The sequence below is a fragment of the Paroedura picta genome, chromosome 8 (genome assembly GCF_049243985.1).
Source record: "Paroedura picta isolate Pp20150507F chromosome 8, Ppicta_v3.0, whole genome shotgun sequence".
NCBI lineage: Eukaryota > Metazoa > Chordata > Lepidosauria > Squamata > Gekkonidae > Paroedura > Paroedura picta.
The window spans coordinates 13,416,261-13,434,287 of record NC_135376.1 but is presented as its reverse complement, the minus strand read 5'-3'; the positions used below and the strand labels follow the sequence as shown (position 1 = coordinate 13,434,287).

The window sequence follows — 18,027 nt, the reverse complement described above, 5'->3', positions numbered from 1 at the left end:
CTTTTGCACAGTAGCTTCTAATCCAGACTGCGCGGTATTGTGGGCTGGTCCCATCTTCCCCATGTGGTCCCTGCATCATTGACATGGCGGAATCCCCCTCCGAAGCCTTCTGGTAGCGATCGCGGCGAGCTGAGCGCAGGCAGGGATTTACCCGGCCGAGCCCGCGAGGCACACGGAGCGCGCCCCTCTCTCGTGCACCCGCCCCCGTTTCCAGCACAAGGTAAGCCGCCTCTGCGGGCGCAATTCTGCCCCGGGAGATGCCGAGGCTGGGCGACGCAGCGCACCCAATGCCATGCAGCACCCCCCGCCCCCCCCCCCCAAAAAATCATCTCTCTCTCTCGGGCTGCCTCCAGAATCCCCCGAGCAAGCCCGGCGCGCCAGGACGGGAGGGCTGCCGGCCGCGGTTGGCTCCGGAGCGGGGCGGCCAGATTTGCCCGGGCGCTGGAATCCGCTGTCGTTTTTTTTCTTTCCACGCCGACTTCTCGTCTAAAACGTTTCCCCTCCCAATCCGGATTCCTTTTGTTTCCCCCCATAGTGGAAACTCTCCCCGCGAATGTGGGTTTTCAGGATGCGAGTCCCGGTACTGCTAGTCCGATGGGGCAGGATAAATTTGGGGAGGGGGGGGGGGAGAATGGGGAAAGCGGCGCAGTTTGGCGGGGGGGGGGGCGTTGGGGAGTGGGAAGAGCGGACCCGAAAGTTTTTTGTGACTCTTGATTCGCAACTCCTCCCCCCTCTCTCCCCCCCCCCGGACATTCCTGGACGGTCCCGGGCTCTTGCCCGTCTTGGCAGCCCTTTTCGCAGACGTGGGGTGGGTGGGGGACCCCCAAGGCTTTGTGACCCTCGCTTCGGGAAGCCTTTCGGGAAAAGGGACTTTCCAAGTCGCCGCTTGGGCCGCTCTGCCTCCCGCTGGGAGCGGTTGCCACCCGGAACGGGAGAGTGTTCCATCCCTCCTGGCGGTGTTCGTGGGGAGGCGAAGGGAGCTGGCTGCGAGGCCTCCCGGGTTTTGCTTGGGGGGCAGCCGTCGGCGGGCGGAAAAAGGGCTGGCCGGTGGTGCCCGAGGCGCCTCTGCAAGGGAGCCGGCCGGAGGAGCGCAAAGTCGGCAAACCCTGGGCGGGAGGAGGGGAGGGGAGGCGAGCGAGCGAGCGAGCGGAGCCAGACACCATCAGTGCCTAGCAATCCCGCAGGCTCCTCGGGGCTGGCCTGGCTGCCCCCGTGGCTTGGCCTTGCCTTGACATTTCCGCCCCGCGGTTGAGCCCCCCCTTCCCTCCCGCCCGCAGCTCAGGCCCCGATCCCCTGCCTAGAGCGCAACTCCGGCGTCCGATCCGGGCGAGGACGAGGTCGCTTGCAAAAGGCCTGGGTGGGTGGGTGGCGAGGGGAGAGGATGGGATTTTGGGAGGTGGCTGGCAGGAACGGCGGGATCCCTTTTCCTGGGTTGTATAACCGGCCCGGTGGGGGGGGGGGGTTGCATAGGGCTGAGATGAGCGAATGGAAGGCGGGGGGGAGGGAAGAAAGGCGGCTGCCTGGAGGCTTTCGGCGGCCGGCACCGGCGGCACGTACCGTCTGGCCCCCTTTTTTTTTGGCTGGCTGGCTGGCTGGTTGGCTGCTGGGAAGGATGTCATTCAGGTGCAAAGGCAGCCAGCGAAACTCCGCCCCGTCGCAGCCGCGCAGGGGAAAGAGGGAAGGGAGAAAAAAGATAGCTGGAGGCTCCTGCGAACTCTTTCCAAAATGTCTGGATCCAGGGGGCACGTTGGAGAAAGGAGACCGAGGCGCAGGCGCTTGCTCGCCTGCCTGCCTGCCTGCGCGGCCCCTCCCTGCGCCGCTGACGCCACTGGCACCGGCCTGGGAGGGGAAATTAACGCGCACAAAAAGAAGAAATATTCTGGAAACTTTGCATTTGCCTTGCCAGACCCTCGCGTTTCTCCACCTCCCTCCCGGCTTTGAAACAAAATGGCACAGGACCAGGAAACGGAACGCGCTCGGCCGGGGGGGAGGCTTTGCAAGGAACGCTGCGGCCGAAGCAGAACTTTCCTCTCCCACTCGCCCAGCCCGGGCTTATTTCTCCCGCCCCCCGCCATGAAAGCATTTCACTTATTATAAAGCAGAAAAGTTCCAAAGGTTCGGGGCTCGGCTGCTGCGTGGCCGCCGTCGCTATCAAAGGGGGAGTCCCAAAGAAAAGCGTTCGCCTTCCCCTGAAGGCAGAATGTTAATTGCTTTGTGCAATCTTTCTCTTCCCGCCCCCCCCCTCCCGTTATCTAAGGGCACTGACTCAGTGGAGAATTTTCCCAGTTGGAAGGAGGGGAGGGAGGTGTGTGTGTGTGTGGGTGGGGGGCTCTTGCAGGGAAGTGGAGGGCGTCTACCCAAGTGTCAAGAATGCGTTTCACCAAACCGCACACGCTGCTGCAGAGAGAGGCATGGTCTGGATTAAGATGGATCGCTCCGGAGAGTTATTCCAAACACGCAGTTTGTCCAGTGCTCTTTATTAGAACCAACCAAAACATTATATACATTACACACAAACACACACGCACACAACCCCAAAATAGCCTGCATGCAAACATGTGATCTTTGGAGTTCTCCAGGATTCTTCATTGAATTGGATGCTCAAAAACAGGGGTAGTCAAACTGCGGCCCTCCAGATATCCATAGACTACAATTCCCATGAGCCCCTGCAAGCAAATGCTGGCAGGGGCTCATGGGAATTGTAGTCCATGGACATCTGGAGGGCTGCGGTGGGGTGGGGGAGAAAGCAAGTGGATGGAGTTTCCTCCCCCACCCTTAAATGTGAGGAGTCTTTGCAGTGAACAGCCAGTGTGGTGGAAGCATTCTGAGAACGTTAGAAGTTCTCATGCAGTCCCTGTTAAATTATATTATTTTATTTTTGACCCACCATTCCAGTGCTGCTGAGGGCAGGTAACAACAACATTTCATAAAACAACATATACAAACTTAAAAAGTGTATTTCTTCACATGCCCCCAAGTAATTTTCCAGATGGGGAATTGGTATCAGGAGCAGATTTTCCATTTCTCCCAGTGGTAGTGAGGCAAGCATTTATTGGTGGCTGTTAATTTGGGCCCTGACTGTAAGCCCGGTGGAATAGCTCCATCTTGCAGGCCCTGTGGAACTGACTGAGGTCCCGCAGGCCCCTGATCTTCTTCAGGAGCATGTTCCACCAGTCTGGGGCCAGGGTTGAAAAGGCCCTGGCCCTGGTTGGGGTCAAACACCAGCTTGGCGTAGTGGTTAGGAGTGCAGACTTCTAATCTGGAGAGCCGGGTTTGATTTCCTGCTGAGTGACCTTGGGCTCGCCACAGCACTGATAAAGTTGTTCTGACTTGAGCAGTAATATCAGGGCTTTCTCAGCCTGACCTCCCTCACAGGGTGTCTGTTGTGGGGAGAGGAAAGGGAAGGTGACTGTAAGCCACTTTGAGACTCCTGGTAGACAAAAGCAGCATATAAGAACCAACTCCTCCTCCTCCAAACTCACCTCCTTTGGGCCGAGGACCCTCGATAGACGTTCTGCAGATCTTAATGCTTTTGGGGAAACAGCCAACTTTTGTGCCTGGAATGTATTTCTACACACCCAACATGGCTGCTTAAATTATTTGTTCAGAAAGAGGTTGGGAACTGCTGACATCACTGCCTGGGACCTCAAGACCAGCAAAAATATTTCAGTCAAAAAGGCTGAGAAAGGCTGCTGCAGGGTTTTTGAAGCAAGAGATGTTCAGAGGTGGCTTGCTATTGCCTGCCTCTCTGTAGCAGCCCTGGAATTCCTCAGTTGTCTTCCCTCCAACCACTAACCACATCTGATCTTGCTTAGCTTCTGAGATTTGATGGGATCGGACTAGTCAAGTCAGGGTGGGGGGTGTTTGGGGCTGCCGCAGAAGGCCGGATGGGTGAAAATCCCCTTCTCTCCTTGCCCCGCTGGGAAATGTAACCGCTGTTTGTTTATTTTGCATAAATGCAAGATATCGTTGCTTGTCTTAAATGGGTCCTTTGCCATTGTAAACCAAAGCAAATTATGAAGTTGGACTGATACATCTAGTTTGGTGTTTTGTAATCTGAGTCACTGCACTTTCTAGAACCAAGTTTTAGTCTAGTGGCATCTTTAAGGCTAACAAAAGTTTTATTCAAGGTATAAAGCTTTCATGTGTATGCACACTTCTTCAGGTTCATATAGGTAGATTGTGAGCAGCAAATTGGCATGTAGCAGTTTCTAGAGATGGGGAGTGTGTCTCCCACAGCACCCAGGGATCTTTTAAATGTAGACTAATTTTGCTCCCTCTCAAGTATGTGCTCTGCCACTGAGCCCTGCACTCTTAATCTTTGCACAGGAGTTATCTGTCACATGCATGTTTTTCTATCTTGACATTGGAGTGTCTCCCAAATATTTTGTGCTGATTAGAGGACTGCATTCCTTTCTTCTCATCCCTTGTGATGCACTTAGCTTTGGAGATAAGCAGGCCAGGTGAGGCTTGTCCATAGACAGCTAGCTGCCTCCGGCTTGCTCCCCTGTGCTGTTGGCCTTTGGCCTTTCCCCAGTTCTTCCTACACCAGACAATGAAGAAGATAGCGGAAGGGAGTCAGGGAAAGGGAGTTGCCAAATTTTGATGGATGTCTGTGTGCTTTTTAATTGAAGAAACAATGAGAGCCCGGGACAATATGGGCCAACTCATACAGAGGATCTCTGCCCATGGTGCGTTGAAGCCGCTTCTAAGTAACTTCTGGCATGTTGTACATATTTTAAAATCTGTATCCTTGTGTGTAAGCCAGTGTGGTGTACTGGTTAAGAGCAGCGGCTTCTAATCTGGGGAATCAGGTTTGATTTCTCTCTTCTCCTCTACATGCAGCCATCTAGGTGACCTTGGGCTAGTCAGAGTCCTGATTGTGCTGTTCTGACCGAGCAGTCCTGTCGGGGCTCTCTCAGCCCCACCTACCTCACAGGATTCTGGTTGTGGGGAGAGGAAGGGAAGGCGATGGTAAGCCACTTTGAGATTCCTTTGAGTAGTGGAAAAGTGGGGTATAAAAACCAATTCTTCTTGATTTTTTTTTGTGGGGGGGCGGAGTTGGCATTTGTTGCTTCAGGCTGTCCAATTATACTGTTATGTCATTGGGAATCCGCCAGCTCCCAGAAGGAAAGCTGGACTGTAAACAAATAACAGGATGGTTATCTTGAGCATCATGTGGGAAGCCACACACTACTGGGGTGCCATGTGAAGCATTGGGTTACAGTCTGTTGGTGTTTTTGTATGTTTCAGTCCAGACTATCAAAAAGCTTGTTCCGGGTTGGGTGGTTGCCTAGCAACACATTATTGTTACTGAGATGTAGGTAATGGGGTATAAAGGGCATTTTCTAGAATGTCTTCAGTTCAGGTAGGCTCAAGTGGATAGCCGTATTGATCTGAAGCAACACAGCAAAATTTGAGTCCAATGTTATCTTTAAGACCAACAAAGATTTATTCAAGAGCTTTTGGGTGCATGCACACTACCCCTCTCCTTATATACCCTCTGAACTTATTCTAGTCTTATCTTTGGACAGATAAGTCTCTCTTTGGTACAAAATAGTGACCAATGTAAGCATGCATTCTGTAGTATGAAAGTAGCTCTTAAAGTAGCTCTTAAATGGACTCTTAATTGTGACTTCAGAGTGCATCTCTAATGGGTAAAAGAAACGTGTCCTGTTATTACTTACAATAAAAAGTCTAATATGATGTGATCAGGGGCTGCAAAGATGTCATAGAACCATAGAGTTGGAAGGGGCCATACAGGCCACCTAGTTCAACCCATTTATCAATGCAGGATCATCCTAAAGCATCTAGTATCTGTCCAGCTGCTGCTTAAAGACTGCCAGTGTGGGAGAGCTTACCACCTCCTTAGGCAGCTGAGTCCACTGCTGGATTATTCTGTGAAAATTTTCCTGATACGTAGCCATAGTTTAAACACCATTACTGTGGGTCCTATCCTCTGCTGCCAACAGGAACTGCTCCCTGCCCTCCTCCAAGTGACAACCTTTCAAATACTTAAGAGCAATCACGTCTCCCCTCAACCTCTTCTTCTTAAGGCCGAACATTCCCCAGTCCCTCAGCATTTCCTCACAGGGCTTGGTCCCCAGGCCCCGGATCATCCTCATTGCTCTCCTCTGCACCCTCTCAATTTTGTCCGCTTTTTGAAATGAGGCCTCCAAAACTGCACACCAGGACTCCAGGTGTGGTCTGACCAATGCAGTATACAGCAGGCCTGTGACAACTTGCAATTTTGATGTGATGCTTCTGTTGATAACAGCCCAAGACTGCATTTTTCTTCTTTGCCACTGCATCACACTGTCTGCTCATATATAACTTATTGTCTTGTACCCCAAGATCTTGTTCGCCCACACTGCTCCCCAGGAGTGTATCTCCCAGCCAGTATGTATGGTTCTTATTTTTGTGACCCAGATGTAGAACTCTGCACTTATCTTTATTGAATTGCATCTTGTTCTCATTTGCCCACTTTTCCAGCATGTTCAGATCTCGTTGAACTCTATCATTATGTTCTGTGGTGTTTGCTACTCCTCCCCGTTTGATATCTGCAAATTTAATAAGTAGTCCTTCCACCCACTCATCCAGATCATTGATAAAAATGTTGAAAAGTACTGGACCCAGTACTGAGCCCTACGGCACCCTACCGCTTACCTCCCTCCAATCTGATGAAGTACTATTAACAGCTCTTTGGGTGTGGTTGTCTAACCAGTTCCCTGTCCACCTAACCAGCCCCAAATCCAGCCTGCAGCCCTCCAGTTTAGTCATCAGAACATCATAGGGAACCTTGTCAAAAGCCTTACTGAAATCCAGGTAAACACCATCTACTGAGTTTCCATGATCTAGTAAGCCAAAGTCAAAGAAGGAAACCAGGTTGGTCTGGTAAGCACATTTATCCTTGCAAATGTGCACTCGAAGTCTGGTAAAATCTCAGAAATTGCTCAGAGGAACTTCCTGTATTTGCCCTACTTAAGACTAATTGAAGCAGAATAAATTATGAATCATTTCTTAATTCACATGATGGAAACAGAATTCTTGTGCTCTTGGTGCCAAAAGTTATTTTGGCTTTATTCTTTAAGGTAACTCGATCACAACTTTGCCATCTGTGCTTCTGGATAAAGAGTGGTGATGTTGGGGCTATGATGTTTTTTGGCATGACAAGAGAACAAGAGTTTACTCAGAAACTATTTGAGATGCCTCCCTTGGTGAGTCTCTTTCTCATCCCCGTGTTCAGAAGCATGGTGGATGGCAGCTTGTGATGGGGTTTTGGTGGCCCCAAAGTTATGGAACAGTCTTCCAAGGGAGACTCAAATTGCTCCTTCTCTGTTGATATTTAGGATAGTAATATATAGGACAGGGTTCAGCTAGATTCTGTTATGAATTTTGGAGGCTGTGGTGGTTGATTCTTAATTTTGTTGGAGTTGTTGCTGAACTTCAAATGTTATATATACATGATGAAGCTGACTTATACCAAATCAGGCCTTTGTCCAGTCAGACTGGCAGAGTTTTACCTTTGTCTCCTGCAGAGCGGTTTCATATCATCTACAGCCTGATATCTTTAACAGGACATGCTGAGGATTGAACCTGGAGCCTTCTGGATACCAATTAGATCTTCTACCATAGAGCTCCAGTCCCCTTTTCTCCAACAGGACAACATAAATGGCTTTCTGTCTCCATTTTATCTTTTTTTCAACCCGGTGTGGACCCAAGTTTGCCCATTTTGTTGATGTGGAAACACATCTACTGGTGCGCCTCCGGAAACGGAAATGGCTCTGGATGAGACGTCCATTTCTCCCGCCCCAGGGACCACTCCAGTAGATAGCTGGTGGCTGGCCAGGCCCAGCACTGAGCCCCACTTGCTGCCTCTGCCTCCAGTGTCCATCTTCCACGGACAGTCCCACTGTCAGAAGTGTCCGAGCCACCTCAGACCATGCATCCTGGCGGGAGTTGCAGTGTGCTGAGCAGAGCTCAGCATCGGCCCTGCCCAACTACCATCTCTCCCCCCCCCCCCCCATGCCTATCTTCCCCGTGTAGCCCTGCACTCCTTCCTGAATCAGTTTATTGCATTTTTAAGTGTTTCTACGTAATCTGTGACAATCTCATACTTGGAATTTTTTTTTTCATATATGAGTGGGGATTTGAGCAGAGATTTCTCTGGTTCTAATCTGCCGATGCAAAAACTTCCTTTCATTTGGTTGTGTGATATAAAGTAGGACATATGTGATTTTGGCAGTACGCACAAGGTCTTTTAGACAGTGAGGTGTTATTTTCCTTCCTCCACACTGCCTGCCTAGGATAGTCTTGTAAGAGCCCAGTCTTGCTAGCATCTTGTTCTCCATCCTTTGCCAACCGTTTGGCTAGGTTTCGCATTCTCCACCATGAGACGTCTGAAGATGCTGGATTTTGGTCAGCTTCCTAACACTGGCCTATTATGGCAATGGCCCTTGGTGGCGATGCAGAAGTAACTGTGCATCATTCATCCAAATGAGTGTTCCTTGGTTGGGGAGCTTATTCCTTTTCTAGCACAGCTCATGTCTAGTCTGCCTTGGAAACTGAATCATTCCCCGTTTTTAAAACTGGTGAGCTCATCTGGTGCACTGAGGTCGTTCGTGGGGCAGTGATGAGAGTCCTTTAAAAAAAATCATTATCCTGAAATGCATGCCTGTATATAGGTCTGGTTGCTTGCCTGCATAACTTTTTCATTTAGGAAACATTTCTTGGGGAGGGGGCCACTTATGAAATAATTGAAGGGAACGTTCGCTCTCTAGCAAGCTGGGGTGTAGTGGAGTCTCAGAGTGATATCTAGGTTCAAGTCCCTGCTTGTGTTATGGAAACCTGTTGGGTGATCTTGGGCCAGGCCTATCTCTCAGCCTTAAGTACATTAGGGAGAAAGGCAGGGTACAAATTAAGTAAACAGCAGCAGCAGCATCAACAACATTTTTATAGCCCGCCCTTCCCAGTTGGCTCAGGGCAGGTAACAAATTCAATCTAGAATCTGAACAAAGCTTGTGTCCAGTGGCACCTTTAATACCAACAAAGTTTAATTCTGGGTATAAGCTTTCGTGTGCACACACACTTCTTCAGTGACCCAGAATTAAACTTTGTTGGTCTCAAAGGTGTCACTGGATTCAAACTGTGTTCTGTTGAAAAATTAGAGTTGGTTTTTATACCCCGCTTTTTGCTGTCCGAAGGAGTTTCAAACAACTTGCAATCACCTCCCCTTTCCTCTCCTCACAATAGACACCCTGTGAGGTAGGTGAGGCTAAGATAGCCCTGATATTACTGCTCTGTGAGAACAGCTCTATCAGTGCTCTGACAAGCCCAAGGTCACCCAGATGGCTGCATGTGAAGGAGCGGGGGAATCAAACCCAGCTCACCAGATTAGTAACCACCACTCTTAACTACTACACCAAGCTTCAGATCAGCTCGGCTACCTGCTTGAATCTGGAATCTGGAGTGTTTCTTTGTTCTGGAAAGCAAATAAACTTGACCATCTATGTACTGAAATAAATGTTGATTATGCCTTTAAAAAAACCTTATCAGCATTGTTGCTATATTAGTATCGGTAATTTTTTTTAAAAAAATAAGTAAAGTCCAAGACTTAAGTAATTTTTAAATGGTATATTTTGGAAGAATGTGAAAACCCCTTGTAAACTTATCATTAATTGCAGATTTTCCTCCCTAAGTCATTCTATCTATTGATAACAATCTTCCCCTGCAGTGAGCAGCTGAGAGCCGATGTTGTCTGTACTCTTAAGGGTCTGTGTATGTTCTCCATTCAGGCAGAAAGGCAGTAAGGCTTGACGTATTATGCTGGGGAACGGTGTGTGCTTCCAAGTTGTCACAAAATCACCTGCAGCTTGATGGGGTTCCTCGGGTGGCAGTGGATTTGAGTCAGCCCAGAATGGGTCAGGAGCTTGAAAACTCTTGAAATGGACTCTTAGATTTGAAAGGTATTGTTAAACCAGCAAGAATGCCCGTTGTGTGGAAAAATACAACAGGCTCTAGCATACCATTTGGGGATAGGATCAGAGCCAGCAAGGAGCTCAGTAGGGGAGCCATTGTCCAGTAGAGTCCGCTGTGCAAAAAAATGCAATGGGCTCCAGAAAACAGTTGTTGCTCAGGAGAAAGGTGGACACAGAAGCATTACATGCATGCAAGCAAAGAAATTAAATAAATCCTTCCCTTAGTATGTGGCAAGAGCCTCTTGTGACACAGAGTGGTAAGGCAGCAGACATGCTGTTTGAAAGCTCTGACCACGAGGCTGGGAGTTCGATCCCAGCAGCCAGCTCAAGGTTGACTCAGCGTCCATCCTTCCGAGGTCAGTAAAATAAGTACACAGCTTGCTGGGGATTAAACGGTAATGACTGGGGAAGGCACTGGCAAACCACCCCGTATTGAATCTGCCACGAAAACGCTAGAGGGCGTCACCCCAAGGATCAGACATGACCTGGTGCTTGCACAGGGGATACCTTTACCTAGTATGTGGCACAATTATATCTCACCCTTCCTCCAAGGATCTCAGAACAGGATAGATGGTTCTACCTTCCCTCATAACCCGCCTCTCCCAAGTGTGTTAGGCTGAAAGAGCGAAAAAGAAGGAAAACAACTGGCCACTGAGCCAGCTCCAGAACCAGGGATCTGAGTCAGCTTCTCTAGAAGAAGCTTGATCATCAATGGTCTAGGGCAAGGCATGTGATTTGTTCTCATAGGACAGCTGAGATGGTTCAGATGGTGAGAAGAACATCCCAGGACCTTTAAAAGAGTGACAGGCTCATGATGGCCTTGCCTAGGAGTAGGCTTGCTAATTTCAGGTTGGGAAATTCTTGCCGATTTGGGGCCGGAGCCAGGGGACGGCATGAACCTCAGAAAGGTATAACAACAGAGTTTATACCCTTTCACACACCCACTGCTCTTGGACATTTCTCTCTGCTTCTTGGCTGGGATATCTGCCCTTCTGAAGCCTGAGGCCTACTTCTGGCATTTGCAGTTATTGTTCTTGCCTGCAAGACCAAGATATTGCTTAATAGTTGGAACACCTAGCCCCCCCCCCCCAACTCCTCCTGTCCGGTTCCTTGTAAAGCCTATGTAGTTGAACTCCCAAGCTAACTCAGCTTGAAATTCACACCACTTACGCCTTTGAGTTGGTAGGACCTTCCTGACAAGTACTGATTTTTATTTATCAGGCCTGGCTTTACCAAAGTCACTTCAGCCCCTGTGTCTCTCCAGCCAGTTACTTGTTCACCATTTTCAGTGTCAGGCTCTAAATATTCTCAGATATTCCTCTCCAGACCCTTGCTGGCCTGTCTGGACTTCCTGTGCCTCACTGGAGTTTCAATGGCTATTTGTACCATCTTTTTTTTTTTACTACATTTGGGTGATATTTGGGTTTCCCTTCCCCAATTTTGGACAAGGAGCCTTTATATGTCCCTCTTGCTGTCAGTGATAACACACTACCCCTACTTGTCTTTTTTGTACAGGAGGGCTTCACCCGGCAGGGTTGGTGTTTGATGGCTCGATTTTCTCTGAGGTGACCGAAACTTTATTTTTCTGGATGGGAGGGAAGAAAAGAGACCCCCCCCCCTCAATCTCATATAATGGCATTCTTGACTTTTTTTTATCCCTCAGGAACCATCTAAGTTGTGAGTGAACTTGCCTGAAGAACGGTGCCAAACTTATCAGTTGCTTCAGTTTTTCAAAAGTTTTTATTTTATTTTACTTGTATTTATTTTGATTTTTAGCCCGCCGCTATCAGCTGGCTCGCGGCGGGTTATGTAAGTCCAGTAATCATAATACAATAAAACATGGCACAATAAAACAGATAACACCATTAAAAATACAATTTCCTGATCGTGAACCCTTGCTCAATACAATTCTCGGAGGCAATCTGGGGTATGATGTTCAAAGCCAGATGATATCGCTCTGACCAGAGAGGGGCCCCCAACTTGACTCTAGCACTGGCCCCGACCATAGACCTGGTATAAGAGCTCCGTTTTGCAGGCCCTTCGGAAAGCAGAAAGCTTTCTTTACTCCCCTCAGCTCACCTCTTCAGGGCTCTGTCAATGGGTTTAAACCAGTGGTCCCCAACCTGCGGGCTGCGGCCCGGTGCCGGGCCGCGAAGGCCATGGCGCCGGGCCGCGGCTCCCTCTCCCCGGGGAAGTCAGGTTGCGGCCCGGGAAGCTTCTTACTGCGGGAGGGCGGGGAGAGGAAATCAGGGCCGGTCCCCAACCTCAGAAAGGTTGGGGACCACTGGTTTAAACAATGGGTTTAAAAGGTGCAACTTTGTTTAGTATTGCTCAAGAGTAATCCCGAGAAGACGTATAGAAAATCCTACTCTTTGCTGTGAGGGGTTTGCCAGGAAAGTATCCTTAGAATGACTCCGACAGAAATGCATATTCTTGTAAAGGTCGCATTCTTGTGTAGTATTGGAAATATTGAACCATGAGCGTGTTCAGTTCTTGGAGGCTCAATTCCATTGACATTTAGATATTGAAATGAAAGGGTTGGCTGTTTCAGATAAGGTGGTATAATATACACTTTACTTGTAAGCAGCTCCTGCCTGAAATTAATAGGGGTCATGAGTAACTGTCTTGTCTGCCACCTGGTACCTCTGCTTTTAAAGTCATGGCATCAAAAGGAAAATCTCATTGAAGTAGGTATGCTTAGGGTCACAGCTGCTACAGAAATATGAAAGGCATTTGGTTTTTGATGGTTTTGATGCTACAGGAACGTGGAGTTGAGCCGTATGCATATCAGAAACTGAACTTGAAATCTGGAGGTTTTATGTGCTTTATCAAAATTGCAGTTTCAATAAAACCGAAATGCGTGAAGTGCTAGTAGTTTTTTTTTTAAAAATCCCGAATAAACATAGAAATGTGTGGTTTTCAGCAGACAGTGTAGAATTTATTTGGATAAGTAACATTGTTTTAGAAGGTCTTAGGACATCTGTCAGGCATAATGTGTGTCTACAACTATTTTACATATGGAATAAATACCAATTCTAAATGCCCTTATTTGATTAATGCTCTCAACATAAGAAATATGTGCAGATACCAACCCTGGCAATTTCACTTAGGTCAGATTGTTTTAAATTACAGCACTTCAATGGTTAATCTCCTTTCTCCGGGGTCGCGGACATAGGGTAGCAATAGGAGAGAAGTCATCAAGCCGCTGCCAACTTACTTGTGGAGTCCCACAGGGAGCGGTCCTCTCTCTAATCCAGGGGTAGTCAAACTGCGGCCCTCCAGATGTCCATGGACTACAATTCCCAGGAGCCCCCTGCCAGCATTTGCTGGCAGGGGGCTCCTGGGAATTGTAGTCCATGGACATCTGGAGGGCCGCAGTTTGACTACCCCTGCTCTAATCTTATTTAACATCTTCATGCACCCTCTTGCTCAATTGGTGCAGAGGTTTGGACTGGGATGTCACCAATATGCAGATGACACCCAGCTCTTCCTCCTGATGGACGGCCGACCTGATTCTACCCCAGAAGCATTAGCGGGGCATTGATGGGTTGGATGGAGGAGGTAACAGGATGCGAATAAACCGTTCTTTAAAAGAAGCCTTGTTATCTGAAAGGCACCGGTAGTGACTTCTGTTAATAAGCCTTCACTGGAACCCTGCAATTTGGTTAACTGCTAGTTTTGAGCTGGACTCAAATATTTTTGCGGGGAGGGAGCAAGGTCCTTGAGTGTATGGAGGTAGCCCAATTTGGGATATTCCTGGGCAATACTGATTGAATACTTCTCTGTCTGGCAGGCTTTGGTTTTCAAATGTAGATATCCTTGCCAGGAAGTATATAGAGGTGTAACGTGTCCCAATTTTTTCTTGGTGGCTTCTGTCATCAGTCAAAGTAATCTTCCTGGAAGTGCCTTAATAACATAATTGGGTTTTGGGCCTGGAGGCCTCAAAGACTGTATCCTCCCATCTAAAACCTACTTGCATGCTGTGTTCATCAGCTGAAGTGCCATGTGATAACATGCATATTGAGGCCTTCTCAGTATTCTGGTTCCATTCCTGCCTCTTGTCAAGATGTGGGAGGGTGGAAACATTTATGTGCTCGTACACTGGCTTTTCGGTTGCTGTTTTATCTTGTTGTACACCTTTATTTTTTTTAAAAAAATACTTTTTATTTATATCCTGCCTTTCTCCCCAGTGAAAACCCAAATTTATTTATTAATTAAATATTTATACCATGCTTCCCTGTGGACTCAGGGTGATGTACAACATATACTATAAAATAGTCATAACCACCTAATTATATCAAAACAGTTCATTACTATTATTAAAATATTAAAAGGGTTAAAATTACAGGTTTAAAAGTTTTTTGTTTACCGATTCAGACTGTGTTTATTTTAGTTTAGGAGCTTGGTGCCCTTCTCAGGTGGGAAGGGAAAAGGATAAAGTGCTAAGATGATGGTTTTATGGTCACATGATGTTATTTTGTTATCTAGTACTATGTGTTCTGGTGTGGGTAGGAAGGCCAGGTACCTTGATGGTCTGTGGGCCTCAACTGTGGGCCTGGTGGAACAACTCTGTTTTGTAGGCCCTAAAGAACTATTTTAGGTCCTTACATCTTTCTTCTCTCCTGTTTTATCTTCACAACAACCCTGTGAGGTAGATTAGGCTGAGAGTGTGCAACTGGCTCAAAGTCCCCCAGTGAGCTTCCATGGTAGAGAGGGGTTTTGAACCTGGATTTTCCAGATCCTAATCTGATGATCTTAACCAGCCTTTTTCAACCTTTTGACCCTGGAGGAGCCCCTGAAATAATTTTTCAGGCTACGAGGAGCCCTGGAAGTGATGTCTGTTGGCCACGCCTCCCTGCCACACCTCCTGGAAGTGACATGATACCAGATATGACAACACCTTCTGTGTTAACAGGCAGTCTTGAGGAGGAGGGGAGGGGAGACAGGATGCAGCTTAAGGCAGGAGTAGTTGTGTATGCTCTGCTCCTGCTCAGGCGTAGAAACCACAAGAGAATTCATACTCAGGGGGAGAAATGAAAGCGGGTGGTTCCCTAGCTTGTGGCCAAGTCCATTAAGGCGGGAGGGGAAAGGCCACGAACCCTCTTCAGAGTTCCCCTGGTTGGGAATTTGTGAATTCTTAAACCATTACACCATGCAGGCTCTTCTTGGTGTATGATTTTCCCATTGCTGGCTGCCTTGAACCGTTCCTGTAGGGGCATCCGAGTAGACATTTTGAAATGTTAATAAAATATTGTTTAATGAAATTTGTTTCAAAGCCTCATTTTTGCTGTGAATTCCAGTAGGGAGACAACTTGCACACGATTATTGAACCTGTATTTTCAGTACTAAAGACATAAGGTTTTGAACAAAAGGCCCAGCTAGTCTAGAATTTCTTCCAAGTAAACCCAACTGCAGTAAACAAGGGCAGAGTGTAGGAGCACTGCTGGGTTTATACCATGCACTGTGGTGAAAAATCTTAATACATCTACAGGCAGCCTCTTGCAGATGTATTAATTTATTTACTCATCTCTCATGTTGTATCAAGGTAGAGCAACAGAGAATTATTTCTAATGGGGAGTCTCAAGTGTCAAAAGCCAGCTTGTTTATGGCTAAGGTTTAGTGTCACTCTCTGATCTGTCCCTGGAGACCAAAGGTATGTGGGAAGACGGAAGCTTTTCTTAACAACAAAGGGGAAATAGGATCTGATAGATATATAATGATACCAGGCCATCTACAGACAGTAATGTTTGTCTATTTTAAAAAGGGATAAAACTCTTTCAACATGGCTGTATCCCCCAATAGAAGCTTTACTTAAAAAAAAAAAAAAAGCACACCAAAATCTCATTCCTGTGTGCTGATGAACAGGAACGTTCAAAATAATGAATTATTTGGGAGGACCTTGTAGCCAGACAGAAGATTAAATGAATCTGTTTGTTCTGGAATTTGTCAGTCTCCCAGGGGAAAAAAAAGAAACTAAAGCTGCAGTTGAAAGCATGTCTCTTTGGAAGTGAATTCCACGGCAAGCAGCAGGACTTGGTTTGTGTCATGGGCACATTTTGTGTCAGCTGCAAGACCCACCCAGAAGAAAAAAAGGGTGATAGTTTTATTGGTGGGTCTAGGGAGATGCCTCTCGGGCTGTGTTGGGGAATTTGAGGGTTCCTTTACATCAAGGATTAGTCAATGAGACCTATAATGACAGAACAAACTCTCCCAAAAATCACCCCTACTGCTTTTTAAAAAGAAAAATTCAGAGTTCTAAGATATGCTGGACAAATTCCAAGGTGCATTTAGATGTGAAGCAGCTTCCAATCCCAACATGAATTGAGTGTGTCTTGTGGCTTAAAATGTATTTAAGAACCCCTTGCAGGGATTTCTTGTGAGATGTTAGGGAGTTCCTTATTTGTCTAGAATGCTTCTTAGCTGCCTTTCTACCTTGTAGAATTCAAAGTGACAAGATATGAATAAAACAACAATTTAAAAAAATACATAATAGAACGCTATTTAAAATCTCAGTTAGGACTGCCAATAAATAAAAACTAAGTCAAAGCAGTCCTAAATACAGTTGCCTTGGTCTGGTTTCGGAAGGTCAAATGTTAGGGGGCCAAGTGCACCACCCTTGAGACATTGTTCCATAATCGCGTGGTGCCACCAAGAAGGCACTTCTTTGATTGATAGGACAGTCAGGAGGACCTTTCCCTGTGATCTTAATTCCTGGGCAAATGCCAGTTGTGGTTAGGGATTCTCTGGAGTCAGGTGACTTAGATGCCTAATCTGCAGATCGGGGCACTGAGCAGATTGTCTGGGAACCATGTTGAATTGAATTATCTAGGGCAGGGGTAGTCAACCTGTGGTCTTCCAGATGTTCATGGACTACAACTCATGGGAATTGTAGTCCATGAACATCTGGAGGACCACAGGTTGACTACCCCTGATCTAGGGTGCTTGATGCCATGCTGGGAGCAAAATAAAGCCAGGGTTGGATCTTGGAGAAGATTTCTGCAGGTGGAAGAGGGTGACGTTTTGCTGATTCACCATTTCTCTAATGGACAACATTTCATGGGGGAATCGTGGCCTCTAGTGGGTGAGGTGAAAAAGTTGCACCCTGCAGTTGGAAAACCCTTCCATCTACAGAATTTCCTGACAGAACTAAACCTTGCTTTAGGAACAAGTCTAGATCAGAGTCAGCATAATGCAGTGGTTAGAGCGTTAGACTAGGATCTGGGGGACCTAGGTTTGAGTTGCCATGGTGCCATGGAAGCTTGCTGGGTGATTCTGGTCCAGGAACACACGCTCCACCTTGCCTACCCCACTGGGTTGTTTGTGAGCATAAAATGGAGAAGAGAGAACGATGCTGTCTTATAAATACTTTAAATAGTGTGTAGGGAACACTATGGACATTTCTGACTTGCAAGGAGAAGCTGCTGGCAACAGCAGTATACTTAAAGCTTTAAAAATCCGTTGGAGTGATGTGATGGACTGCGTTTAAATGTATGGTAGGTTTTACTGGCTCTATATACTCGGGTATAAGCCTACTTTTTCAGCACATTTTTAATGTTGAACCCCCCCCCCAGGCTTATACCAAAGTGAGGGTCCCCATTTACCTGTTATTGTTGATATTGTGGTAAAATTAGGAACCTCGGCTAAAATTCAGGTTGGCTTATGCTTGAGTATACACTGGTTTGTTTTAAAGATAACACTGACAAAGTACAGTAAGAATTTTAAAAACAATTTATTGCGATTTTTTCAGAGGGATACAAGGAAGAAAGGAATAGTACATATTATATACTACAAAACCACTACAGAGAAGAAGGACATACTTAGAACTCACCTTTAGCAATACGTATCTTGTTCTTAGACGTTACCTTAATGTTGCAGACCACACACAGCATTTTCCCCATAGTTAGCATGTATCAGGAGTGGCCAAATTGTGGCTCTCCATGGACTATAATGATGCTGGCAAGAGCCCATGGGAACTGCAGTCTATGGACCTCTGGAGAGTCATAGTTTGGCCACCCCTGGCCTATACAGTCTAGAGATTGCTTATTTCTTT

The 18,027-nt window shown here is 47.0% G+C and overlaps 1 protein-coding gene across 1 annotated transcript in view; it reads left to right on the top strand.

The window, feature by feature from the left end:
- The first annotated feature begins 44 nt into the window (after positions 1 to 44).
- Positions 45 to 18,027, top strand: part of FNDC3B (fibronectin type III domain containing 3B) — a 311,990-nt gene continuing 294,007 nt past the window's right edge. Inside the window, exon 1 of the mRNA XM_077348400.1 lies at positions 45 to 220. The gene's annotated coding sequence lies outside the window, so the exon portion shown is untranslated. The remainder of the gene's footprint in view (positions 221 to 18,027) is intronic.